A 14,428-nucleotide genomic window follows, 5' to 3' on the forward strand; every position below is an offset into this window, starting at 1 on the left:
GAAGAAAGGAATGCATATAATGATGAATATCAATAGAGGAGAGTTCAGCATGATATAGATTTTCAAAATTCTATGATTAGACACTTCATGGTGAATCTAATGTGAACTTTCCTGCTTGCCCCAGCTTTGTTCCCTATGCTCCCATTAGTGATGAGATGAAGAGGTAAGAGAAGAAGAAGATGATGATGATGGTGAGGTAAGATTTGAGAAATGATAGTTTAGTTTAAGTTTGAATTGATATTATGTGTTGTTTGTATATTTGTTTGTACTGTGTTGCACTTTTATATGAGACTTGTTGGATTTAAGATTTTTATGTTATGTTGTGGACCTGTAATTTGTAATAGTAATAGTAATAGTAGACTTTTTACTTTTCAGTTTTAGTTTTACTATTTTCAGTTTGAGCATGTTGAATGTTTAGTATTTTCAATTTTTGGTTTTCATTTTTAGTATTTCTATTTTAATTCCTAGTAAATTCTTTAGAATATATTATGTTTTATTTAAATCTTAAAAGCCTATATGTAGTTTTAAAATTAGTACCTGCAGTATACAGAACCAACTTCATGTTTAGAAATCCTCTACAGGTTAGTTTTTATTTTTATCCATTTACTATTTTCTTTCACCAAACACTGTCGTTGTCGGTCCCAAGCTCGGATGAGAAAAGTGGAGGGTTGCGTTAGCTAGTCGACAGCCAGCGTAAAACTTGTCGAAAAAATCATGACATGAATCCTTTTGATCATTGTGTAAGTGCTAGGGCGTCCCCTGGAAGCGACGCATTGTATAGCATGGATACAGTGAAAAGTGTGCAAGGGCCGCTACAACGGCGCCCGGGTGTAGTGTTAAATAAGCAAGGGTTCCCACATTACGGGCGAATGCGGGTAAAAAAGTTAGTCCATGAAACTAATGAAACTAATATTAGGATAGGATCTTGGAATATAGGCACTCTCAATGGTAAATTAATGGAATTAGTTGATATTATGATTCATAGAAAAATTAATATCTTATGTATTCAAGAAACTAAGTGGGTGGGAGAAAAGGCTAAGGAGATTGATAATTTAGGTTTTAAACTTTGGTATTCTGGTAAGAGTCGCACTAGAAATGGTGTAGGTGTAATTATAGATAAGAGTTTGAAAGATAATGTTGTAAAAATTAATAGAGTTGGTGATAGAATTATAGCCCTTAAGATTATCATTGATACTAAGATTTTTAATATTATAAGTGTTTATGCTCCTCAAGTAGGTTTAGATATAGAGTCTAAAGATAAATTTTTGAATGACTTAGAAGATTTAATACAAATAATACCTCTTGAAGAAAGAATTTTTATTGGAGGAGATTTAAATGGACATGTCGGTAGAGTGGTAGAAGATTTCAGAAATATTCATGGTGGCTACGGTTTTGGAGTAACTAATGAAGAAGGTAAAGCTATTTTAGATTTTGCTTTAGCATTTGATTTTGTTATTACTAATACTTTATTCAAGAAAGTGGATGAACATCTTATTACTTATAAGAGTGGATCTAATAAAACACAAATTGACTATTTTCTTATGAGAATAAGAGATCGTCGTGATTGTAAAGAATTAACTGGATCTCTTAGATCTCTTATCGATGCCGCTGCTTGTGGTTCATTCATGTCAAAACCATTTCATGGTGCTTATGCTTTAATTGAAGAGATGGCTGTAAATCATTTTCAATGGCATTTTAAAAGGGTAAATCCTAAGAAAGTAGCCAATATTCATGAAACTGATGCTTTTACAATGTTAGCAAATCAAGTTGCTGCAATTTGAAGGAAGTTAGACCAATTTGGGAAGGAACTGCAATTTGAAGGAAGTTAGACCAATTTGGAATAAATTTTTCTCAATCGATTACAATGATTGAGGAGAATTCATTAAGCCAAATGATAGATTCTCAACCATCATTAGAAACTTTGAATGCCATAAAAAATAAGCAGAATAACACATATTCAAACTATTACAACCCAAGTTGGACGAACCACCCTAAATTTAACTGGAATAATACTTCAGGTGGTAATAATCACCAAAGGGGGAATAACCAAGTAAACCCATTGGGGAACTGGAAAAAACAATGGATTAATAATTATAGATATACTTATCCTTCGGGTTATGTATGTTTACGTATATATTTTATCCTTATTTTTGGTGATATTATAATTTAAAGAAAGATTTTTTCATATTTTTGTTGCAGATATATCAGTTTTATGCAATTGTAGCAAAAGTAGCAAATATGACAAAATTTGGAGCCAAACATCAAATTTTTGAATTTTCGCGCAAGATGCGCTAGATTGGCGTAAGATGCACCAGATTGGCACATGATGTGCTGGATTCATGCATGATGCTCCAGATTTGGCACCAGATGTGTCAGATTGATGCCAGATGGATCAAAACCCAAAAGAGCGCTGTCTTCAGTGAACCGTCGCATGATGTGCCAGATTGGCGCTAGATGCACCATTTGATAGAGAGTTGGCGAATGATGTGCCAGATTTGGTGCCAGATGTGTCAGAGATTACTTTTTGTGAATTAAGCCAGTTCGACATGAATTTTGCGTGAATTTTCAAAGGGACATTTATTGTAAATAACCCTTGGAGTAATTCAATGCATCATGCCACTTTGGAAAGTTCTTTTATGAAGGGATATGTCTCTTGGATCTATGGACATGACTTTTAAATTCAAAAAAGTTTACTTTTGAACTGAATTTTGGAGGGAGTTTTGAATTCTTTTTGGATTGAGGCAGCCTTTGATAAGGGAAAGGGAAGTCTAGGGCTTGAAGGAAAGTTAGTGTGGCGTAAAGGACCGACAAGGAGAGTTAGAGAGAGAGAAAGTCAAGGGCTTGGAGATTTTTTTCAAGGATTGTAAGAGGAGGTGGAAGGTGAGAGATTTCTTTTTCATTACACTTCTAAGAGAGATTTAAGAGTGCTTGTAAAAAGAGAAAGGCTTAAAGAGAACTTCTAGGGATTTTCTTGGGAAAGATTATGTGATAAGTTGTGTCTTTTATTTCTTTTTTTTTGTAAACATATTTTTATATATGAAATCCATGTTTTATCGTATCATTCTTAAGAATTATGAGTAGTCTTTATTATCATTTTCCTTACTTTAAGATATGGTTTTGTGAAGAATTAATTTTGTTTTATACAATTTCAAATGCCAATAATTTGTGATGATTCTAACTCCAATATTCATTTACTTATTGATCTGGCCAATTGAAATGTTAAAATGTGTTGAGAAACATATGTTTCGAATGGGCTATGATTTATACAACATGAGGAGAATCACATTTGATTTCATGGGAAAGTATTTCATTCATGGGGTTGAGTGAAAATAAATAGAGAAATATACTTTGTTGGATGTGGAATTGGAGATTTTATGGTGACAGATTAAAATCCCAAATTTGGTCCAGTTGATTGGAAACTGATGCGAGATTGTTATCCTTAAGGTGCGGGAGTAGTGGGAGCTATGGAGTGGCAGCCGATATTCTCCCCACCCAAACACACCTAACCATGAAGTTAGAGACCAAACTTTGGATTAGTTAATGTTCTTTATGCACTTGGAAGAGGGTAAAGGATATGATTTCTTTTATTTGATACGACTCCTATTTAGTACAAACAAGTTTTTATGAATATTTTCAAATGATTTTAATTTCTTCACAATCCATATACTCATTGTAAAGGGGCGGGATGATTTCTTAAATTTTAACTTTCCATCGCTAAAACTTAGTTCAATTTTTGTAAATTTACTTTTGAAAGTTTAGCATTTAGTTTAGTTAACTTTGTCTTTCAACTGCATTTTAATTAGCATTCACTTCTAACTTAATAATCAAACTTCACCCTTTATTTTTTTGTAGTTTAAAAATTTTACTTTACATTATAATCTTAAGAACTTATTTATAGGCATTTCTAACTTCCTTGTGGAATCGATATCTAGGATTCCATTAGAGTCCTTTATTATTTGAACGATATGTATACTAGCATTATTTTTAAAGGGGATTTGACAGTTTAAAGTTTTTTAAAAGATAAAACTATTTTAACTGAAGTTGTTTTGTTGGGATTAATTTGCATATTCAATATTGTATCTGCCATGTGTATTTTGTAAGATTGCAAAAATATTTGTAAAATTAAGACACTAAATGCACTAGCATCAAGTTTCTGGCGACATAGTCGGGGAAGTAAAGGAAAGTAGTAGTAAGTTATTTTATAAATTATAGTTTTTTTATTTTTAAAACTAAAAAAAAAACTAAGAAAGTTTTTGTAGTTTAATTAGAATATTTTCTTATTTAAGTGTGTTTGCTTATTTTAAATCACTTCTTGTGTTTTTTTATGTATAGTGTAGGATCTGAAAATTTAGTACCTTACGATTCTGAGTTAGAATAAACAATTAAAAAAATTTGAAAACAACAAAAAGAGATAGACCATATTAGCAAAATGACTTGAAATTTGAGTAATATCGGAAATGAAAATGTATATCATCAAAGACCTTTAAGAGCTTATGATATTATACAACAGATGAAATTCATTTAAATATAGAAAACCTTGCTGTAGCTACCAATTTGGTTGAGCTTAAACCTGTTATTATCTAAATGGTTCAAAATAATCAGTTTGGGGGAACACCAACTGAAGATCCCAATTTGCACCTTGCTTGTTTTCTAGAATTGTCTGCTACATTTAATTGTGACGGAGTTTTGAATGATGTCGTCAGACTTAGACTTTTTCTTTTTTCACTAAGAGATAAAGCTAAGATGTAGTCAAACTTGTTAGTACCTGGATTTATCAGAAATTTGGGAGATTTATCACTAAAATTTCATCAAAATATTTCTTAACTTAAAAAAACTACTAAGCTTTGAAATGATATTACATCTTTTTGTCAGTTTGACGGGAAATCAATTTATGATGCCTGGGAAAGATTTAAAAATCTACTTAGAAAGTTTCCACACCATGTGTTTCCAGATTGGTTAAAAATTCAAACTTTTTATAATAGATTGGTTTGATCTGTTAGATTGATAATTGACACTGCTGCTTGGGATCATTACTGTCAAAACCATTCGATGAAGCATATTCTTTAATTGAAGAGATGACTACTAATAATTTTCAATGGCCCTCTGAAAGGGTAAATAAAAAAGAGTAGCCAGTATTCATGATTCTGATGCAATATCTATGTTAGCTACACAAATAGCTGCTATATCGAAAAAGATAGATCAATATGGAATGAATTATTCTCAGACATCACTTGTGCTTCAGGAAAACTCTTTGGGACAAATGATAGAATTTTGTTGAACTCAGTTTTGGTTGAGGTCTAGTTTTTCCTCTTTAGTAGCCTAGGGTCTAGCCATATGATTTTCTTGTTGACTATTTCTAGAAAACTAGAAAAGAAACCCTCACCAATAGAAATTCTAAGCCCTTCTTTGCTTAACTTGAAGTTTCACATGTTGGTCCTAACCTCTAGCACTTAGTAGGTGGGAAAACATAAACAAGCTCAAGGGGAGTCCCCCATAGGATGGTCAGACCTTAGGACTAACCATGGGTGATCTGGTTTTTGGTGGGGCTAACTTGCACACACTACACATTTTCACTTACCCCGAACCTTAGGACCCCTTAGGTTGGCCTCCTGACTCCTTTTAGAAAGCTCAAATGGATGAGCCTATACCCCTAGTATTTAGCTAAGAGGGTTAGGAATAGCATATTGAGTATCCAAAATGAGTCCTCACATGTCTCTATTTGGTTTGGCATGGTTTCATGGCTCATTGCCCCATTTTGGCCCAAAACCACCAAATTACCAAAATACCCCTACAACCCTAATTTTTTCCAAAAATCCCAAAATTATCCAAAATACCTAAATTTGTCCAATAATAATTTAAAACCACTCACCACTACCTAAATTGACAAAAATATACCAAAATTACCAAATTTTGAAAATATCCCAAAATTACAAAAATGCCCCTCATGACCTAAAAATTCCAAAAACTCCCAAAAAATCCAAAATAATCCCAAATATTTCCAATTTCAATTTTTGTTCATCAATTTGACTAGATTTGTCCAATTTAACCCACTTTGACCAAAAGCCCCAATTTGCCCTTAAAGGCCCAAACGTCCCCAAATTAGCCCCAATCTTAGCCCAATTGACCCCAATCTTGCCCAATTTCAATTCTAAACAAAAATTTAGCATCTCCAATTCCGTTCTAAAGAAAATTCAACCTCAATTTGATCCAATTGCAAACCCAATTTCATTCAAATAAAAAAGGCCCAATTTTGACTATATGCCTAAATCCACCAAATTAGCCCACCAATTCAACTCAAAGTCACTGGAAATTTTGCCAAAACCCTCATGACATATTACTACACCAAAATCAACATTAAATTAGCCGAAATACTATCCAAAATTCAATTTCCTTTTTAAAAGCCCAAAGCCCACTATACTTAATTCCAAAAGCCCAAGTCCAAAGCCCACATGACAATTATTTCCCTTCATCATCCATTTGATTAAAATCATTCCTAAAGTCCTAAATCCAAAATCAAATCATTCCATATCAAGCATCATGAAAATCCCACCAAAATATTTCATTATTTAAAAAATCCCTCTTCATGAAAGTTGACCAAGTTAAGGACAAGCCATGGAGCCACTCCCATGCCATAGACAAGCCATGAGAGCCATGCCACATCATCATGATATTATTGGTAAGAGGCTAAACCACTTTCAAATATCCTTAAGATTCTTTTAACCCCTCTCATGAATCACTCCAACCCATGTTTAGCTAAATATCCTTGGATAGGGACTTCACCATGCTAATTAAGCTGAGCCTCCTGATTTCCCTCAACACCTAAACCAGCCCTGAGGGGTAAACCCAACCCCAAACCATGATTTGACCCAAATTAACCTAAAATATCCTGTTTCCCATACTATTTCATTCCTATAGATTTACACATGGCCAACTCAAATTGACTTCACCAAGACTAAGCCTTGAGCTCCCTGAGTCAGATGGTGACCCCTCCCTGGCCGGCCAGCCACCTTGATGGCCGGAAAACCCAAAATCAAAAGCTCCACCTAAACCAAAACTCAAAATTAAACCCATCTAAGCTTTCTCATTCCAATTGGATTTTTTGACATTTTTTGAATCCACATAAGCAACTTAAAGCACCCACCAATTGCCCCTGGTGGCCTCTCCTTCCCCATCTATTTAAACCCCCCTTCATGACCAAAGAAGGAGAGCTTGAAATTCCTTGGGGAGACTCTGCCAAATTACTTCTAGAGCCTCCTTGAGACCTCTTGAACTTAACCCAAGCCTACTTAACAACTCAAATCCACTACTTGAGCTCAAATTTGAAACTCAATCCCTAGGCTAAAATAGGACACCTCTCAAACCTCCACCAAATTCAAATTGATGGCACCCACACCATCCCCACAACAAGAGAAGAAGATCCCCCATAAAAGCCCCATCACCAGAGCACCCTAAGGTGGACTTTGATTGAACCCCTAATTTGGCCTTGGTAGAATTCATATCTAGGTGATTCACCATAGCTTGAGGCTTAATTAAAAGGCACTTGGGACCCCCACAAAGGTTCCACAAGCATCCAATCGAGGCTTCCTTTCTTGGAGCAAGGTATTGAAAGTTAACCCTAAATCAAGCTTCATTTGATTCTCCATGTGAAAAGAGTTGATTTAAGGGTCGATTAACCATATGGATATGTTCTCCTAGTCAAGAAAAGTTTATAAGAACAAAACACACTTGCTTTGGTTGAGAATCAAGCGAGATATTAGAGTTTAAAGGTGGACGGTTTACAGGTTGGCTTAGTTGGGGACGATGACCACGCACTGTCTGATCTTCCGTGTATCGATTGGACAGTCCTGATTATGCCAAATGGAGCTACAGTTCAAAAAGGGGGAGCTGACGCGAATGATGGCACCAAATCCCATGCCGACAGACGTCTCTTCGATGCGTACGAGGCTGACGCGGATAATTATAAAATTAGGATATTTTCTTATTTATTTAAATGCCCAAAACTACAAAAATCTATAACTTTGTGTAGAAAAATCATAAAAATAAAATAAAAATACCTTGTTGCTCAGTGAAGAGAGGAGAACAATGTGGAAATATTTTCAAGTTTATTTGATGCATGTACTATTTTTAATTGATTAAATAATGTTTTCTTATTTAGATTCTCCATATTCATAGACATTTCACCATGACTTGATCTTTGGGGATTTGATTCTATCTATTATGAGGATGCTTTCTATGATTTTTCCAAGGTTAGGGGAGATCTCTAGGCATAGATATCTAATTTTGAAGATAATGGTCCCTAATTTGGTATAAAAAATATAAAAATTAAAATACTCATAAAAAATATTAAATTTATTTTCGTAGGTTCACTGTGGTAAGAGGACCCTATGAAAAATATAAACTTGCTTTAAATCATTCAAAATAATCTTAATTGTCACTGACTCTAAGAAAATGAAATAAAATTAATTTGAAGTAAATATAAATGTAAATGGGTAAATGGCATAAAAATCATTCAATTTAATGTTAGCGGAGCTCCCTATAAAAATTTCAAGTCAATTGGAATTAATTTAGTCACCCAAATGGATTAATTAAGTGAAAAAAAAACATAAAAATAGAGGATATTAAAGTAATTATAATAATTAAAACACAATTCAAAAACACTACAAAAATTAGTTTTTGGAGTTCCTTGTGATAAGAGGAACCTAAAAAAAATAAAAATTGACTTAAAACAAATTCTTCATTTTTGAGCTATTTTTGGGCCTTTAAATAACTAAAAAAATCATAAAAATCACAAAATTGTAAAAAAAACACTAAAATGTTACATTTGGCTTCCTGATCACTTGGGACCAATTAAAATAATCTTCCTAAGTCAAGATATTAATTTTAAAAGATTAAAAATGGATTTTTCCAAAATGTTCACTAAAATAACTCTAATAATTAAAATATAAATCACAAAAATATTAATTTGTTTCACTGGGTTCCCTGAACTTAGAGAGATTTAATAAAAATATAAAATTTAATTTTCCACTTAATATAAAACCTAATTTTCCATTTGAGTATTATTTTATATTTAATTAATACTAAAAACAAACAAATAATTCCAATAATTAAATTAAATCTCTAAAAATCATGAAAATTTGTCCAAGTGGTCCTCTAACCTAGGCAAACCTCCAATAAATTTATTGAGGACATAGGCTTTATTTCAGCCGAGTTATTAAATTTTCATTGAAAATCCCTATTTTTACATTAAAAATAGATATGAAAGTTAAATAAATTCAGAAAATTCACATTTTCTCCTCTGATATTTTAATTAACCCATAAGTGATGTAACATAGAATTTTCAAGTCATTTGAGTCTAATTTAATGAATGGTGTTAAGGCCATAGGGGCCAACGTGTAATCTTAGAATTTAAAGCTTAATTAATATTTAGGCCTAATCTAGAGGGTAAATGGATGATAAGTGATCTTAAAATAACATGTCTTGATATTTGAAACATAAAAAAGGGATAAATGGTAGTAACAAATCTCACTTTGATTTTATAAAGGATAAATTTGTAATTTTTTTAGGATAAATTTGTAATTTTTTTGGATAAATTTGTAATTTTTTTAAATTAATGAAATGTGGAAGAATATTTAGATAGGGTGATATTAAGGTGAGGGGATTGATTATGAAGATCATAATTCATTGATTTTGAACCCTAGTTGATGGTTTGAATATAATTTATGATTCATGATTGAGAGCACAAATATTCAAAACCTTTCTCTTAAAATTACAACTTTCTCTTAAAATTACAAAAATCTACCCATTAAATCTTAAGGGCTTAGTAGTGAACTAGGCTTAATATAAATTTTGTCTATTGAGGTTTAGGAAAATAATTTATAATTAGTTTAAAATCTTTTAAAACACTACAAGCCCTTGCTTTAAATAATCAAATTAAATAAATCTCTTAATTAAGTCAAGTTTCCCCTAAGGACCTTTGCCTATATAATTCAGAAATGAGATATTATGTGATAGTTACCCCACCTAAGAAATGATTAAAACATCATGATTCACTGAGCATAAGGGTATTAATTGGATGAACTTTATAGCAAATATGATAAAACCAAAAATGAACTCAAGATAATTCCAAAGACTATGAAATGTCTAAGGTATTACCCAAGACTTCTTCGTGATCCTTTGGAAATTTTGAAGGACTTGCGAGCTTATTATAATTTGCTTATTGGAATCATCCTTAAATTTTAAATAAACCAAAATATGACATAGGATCTAGTAGACTCAACTCAAACTTGTGTTTTCTACTTTCCTTATATATATATATATATATAATTCCAAGGACTATGAAATGTCTAAGGTATTACCCAAGACTTCTTCATGATCCTTTGGAAATTTTGAAGGAGTGGCTTTCTCTGTTTCATCTTTTTGCTGGTTTTTCTGTTTCTTGCTCTACTTGATTCTTGGAGTTCTGTTGCTATTTCTCCCATTAACTGAGTTCTGGTTCTTTTGCTGGTTGGGGGTTTTCCAGTTCCTGGTTTTCCCCTTAGTTTTTGACTGGTGTTCTCAATGGCCTACCCTATTGATGTTGAAACCAATGCCCAATTGACCAAGGCTAATTTTGCTGAAGTTGTTGGAAGTGGTTTTGATGTACCTAAATCCTTTGATCATTTGGTTTTCCCACAATGTCGTCATGCTGCTGCTGCGGGGAGGGGGGTTTGCCCTTTTGTCAATCCCTTAGGATTGAAGGAAGGGGAACCTGCCATCATCTTCTCTCCACAAGACATTAATGATCTCAATGAAACAATTAAGTTTACTTTAATTGGCAAATTTCAGTATGGCCATCCTAAGATGGACTTGGTACAGAAGTTTTTTGAGGATTTGAAACTTACAGGAGCATGGAGGCTGGGATTAATAGATGGAAGGCACCTGTTAATTTATTTATTTAATGAAGAAGATTATGCAAGAGTTTTTTGCAAAACAAACTTTGATCATTAATGTTCTCCAATGAAATTGATGAAGTGATCATCTGGGTTTGATCCTACAAAGGAACCTCCTGTTGTTCCAATGTGGTTCAAATTTCCTAACCTACCTATTTAGTATTATCATCAAAATGTGCTTTTTAGCATCAATAGAGTGCTTGGTTGTCCCCTGAAAATTGATGCTCCTACTTATAATGTGGCTAGACCAGCTGGTGCTAGAGTCCTGTTAGGGAGGAACATTATCTTGTCTGATATAGAAATGGTGTGAATTGGAACTACTAATGAAGGTTTTTGGCAGAAGATAGTTGTGGAACAAAATCCTATTTATTACCAACATTGTAAAATGTTTGGACATAATGTGGAGAGGTGTTATAGACTACATCCTCCATCTAAAAGAAGAACTTCTGGGGATAGGGGATAGAGTTACTACTTCTTTACTACTTCTAGGCCAGCAGAGACAGCTGTAATAGAAGTGGCTGGGAGAGCTGAGGCTGTTGCTGTTGATGCAGATAATACAATTTGGAGTGTGCCCAATAGTAATGCTGGGGAGTAGGAGGAAGCTATATGCATTAACAATAATTTGAGGGAAAATGTAATACAAGATGACAACTTACTAAGCATTAACCCAACTAGGGTTGAAGACCATACAATTAACAGTTTGATAGATGTTTTAACTGAAGATTAGCAAGTTTAGAGAACTAATAAGAAAAAAAAAGGCAAGTCTGAATTTAAACAGCCTATGGAGGGCCCATCTACTATGGATCACCATACTAGGATTAGGGTGAAAGGGAGGACCTTTTTTCAATGATAAAGTTCCCAGTTTGGAATATTAGGGGTATTGCTCACCCCTCTTCTCTCAAGAGATTAATAAATCTGGTGAGAGTTCATAAAGTGTGGTGTTTTTCCATTCTTGAACCATTGGTTACTAAAAATTCTGACAAAATTCAGAAAAAGTTCCCTCAATTTGCTCATTTCTCTAATTCTAATAATAAGATTTGGCTCTTTGCTTGAGCTGAACTTCAGTGGTCAGTTTTGCTTAATTATTCCCAATTTATTCTCATCTAATTCTATATTGGAGCTTAAGTTGGCTATTCCACCTTCATCTGTGCCAGTAGTCTTGCTAATAATCAAGCAACTTTATGGTCTGGTTTAACTCAAATTGGGCAATCTGTGAACTCCTTTTGGATTTTGGTGGGGGACTTAAATTGTATTTCCTCTCCTAATGAAAGAAGAGGTGGTAGACCATTTACTGTTTCTGTCATGAATAGATTTAATGATTTTCTTTCTGAGGCTGAATTATTAGATTTGGGTTATCAAGGTCCTGATTTCACTTGGAGAAGGGGTTCCATGTGGGAAAGGCTAGATAGAATGCTAGGTAATTCTAAATGGTAAGCTAGGTAATTCTAAATGGGTTCAAACCTTCCACTTTACTATCATTTCTCATCTGGCCATGGCTGGTTCTGATCACAGGCCTCTTCTGTACACAATCTAAAATAAGAGGGTTGCTCAAAGCCTTAATAAAGCTCCTTTCAGATTCCAAAATATGTGGACTCTACATCCTAAATTTGTTGAGGAAGTTGATAAGGTTTGGAGGTCTGAAGGAGAACCTAATCCCTGTAAAGGAGAACCTTCTGAAGGAGAACCTAATCCCTGTAATAATCTGTGGAAACTTCAGAAGAAGGTGGTGGCACATCTGAAGAAATGGAATTGGGACACTATTGGCAATATCCATGAGAACTTGATTAATGCCCAAAGTAAAGTTATTAATATGGAAAAGAGTTTTCAAAGGGGAAGATATGGAAAAGAGTTTTCAAAGGGGTTTGAACTCTGATGTTGACCTTCATAAAGCTAGTGAAGAGCTATTAATGCAAATCAACTATACTAAATGTTTTTTGAAGCAGAAGGCTGCTGTTACCAGATTTATTGAGGGAGATAGAAACACAAGTTATTACCATGCTTGCATTAACTTCATAAGGAAAAATAACATGATTTTATCTATCCAGAATTCTACTGGCAAGTTATTGTATGATGCTGAGACTATTGCCCAAGATGCTGTAAATTACTTCCAAAATCTCCTTAATGAGCTGTCAACTTCTAGAGCTCAGATCAATATTTAACTCTTCTCTGATTGTAATAAATTTGTCCAAAGTTTGGATCTAAATAATATTCCCTTGGAAGGAGAAATTAAAGCTACCTTGGACTTTATTGATGATCATAAGGTGGCTGGCCCTGATGGCTTTACTACTAAATTTTATAAGGCTACTTGGAATATCATCTGTGGGGAGTTTGTTGATGCAGTTGAAGTTTGTTGATGCAGTGCAAAACTTCTTTAAATGTATTGATCTCTCTGGATACTTTACAGCTTCCACTATAACTTTGATTCCCAAAAATTCTAACAGGGTAGGGTGGGGTGATTTCATTCCTATCACCCTAACAAATGTTACTTATAAAGTAATCAACAAGATAATTAGCACCGGGCTTCAACCTCACCTTCAGTAGCTTATCAAAAATAATTAGGAGGCCTTTGTGAAAGGCAGGCAAATCTCTGATAAAATTCTATTAGCTCAGGAGCTGTTGTTGGACCTTGATATAAAATGTAGAGGCAACAATCTCATTCTGAAATTAGATATCCAAAATGCATTTGATATAATTAACTGAAATTTTATCATGGCTACCTTAAATTCTAAGGGTTTCTCTGGGGCCTTTATCAATCTGATTAGAAGATGGCTTGTTTGCAACAACCATTCTACCTTACTTAATGGAAAGAGCCAAGGTTTCTTCAATGTTTCTAGGGGAATTAAACAAGGAGATCCTTTCTCACCAACTATCTTTATTCTTTCTATGGATTATCTTTCTAGGCATCTAAATCAAATGTTTGTCTCTTCTCCTCATTTGGCCTATCAGCACAAATCCAACATTGGTGTGAGTCATCTGTCCTATGCAGATGATATTATTATTTTCTCAAAGGCTACTAAGAATGTTTTGAAGTCTCTCCATCAAGGACTTAAGCACTTTCAAAGAACATCTGGTATGCATCTTAACAAACAAAAATGTCAATTTTTTACTAGCTCACACACTCTTCCACAGATTAAGCAATGGATTGGACAACACACTGGTTTTTGCATGGCTTCTCTACCAATAAATTATTTTCGTGTCCAAATAATTAAAGGGAGAACCAAGCAAACTCAATTCAATGGTGTTATTGATCAAATTCAGAAACAGCTGCAATGTTGGACAAATTACTTCCTCTCAAATGGAGGTAGGATCACCCTCAAAAGAATCTTAACATCCACCCCCTCCTATGCTCTTCAGATGTTCATCATGAAGAAGGGGACTCAAATAAGGCTTGGCAAAATTTTTAATAAATTTTTGTGGGCAGGACAGAAGAAACAGTTTCAATGGTTAGCTTGGCAAAAACTTTGTAAGCCTTTACATGCAGGTGGTTTGGGCTTTAAAGA

The sequence above is a fragment of the Phalaenopsis equestris genome, unplaced genomic scaffold (assembly GCF_001263595.1).
Source record: "Phalaenopsis equestris unplaced genomic scaffold, ASM126359v1 Scaffold205072, whole genome shotgun sequence".
Taxonomy (NCBI): Eukaryota; Viridiplantae; Streptophyta; class Magnoliopsida; order Asparagales; family Orchidaceae; genus Phalaenopsis; species Phalaenopsis equestris.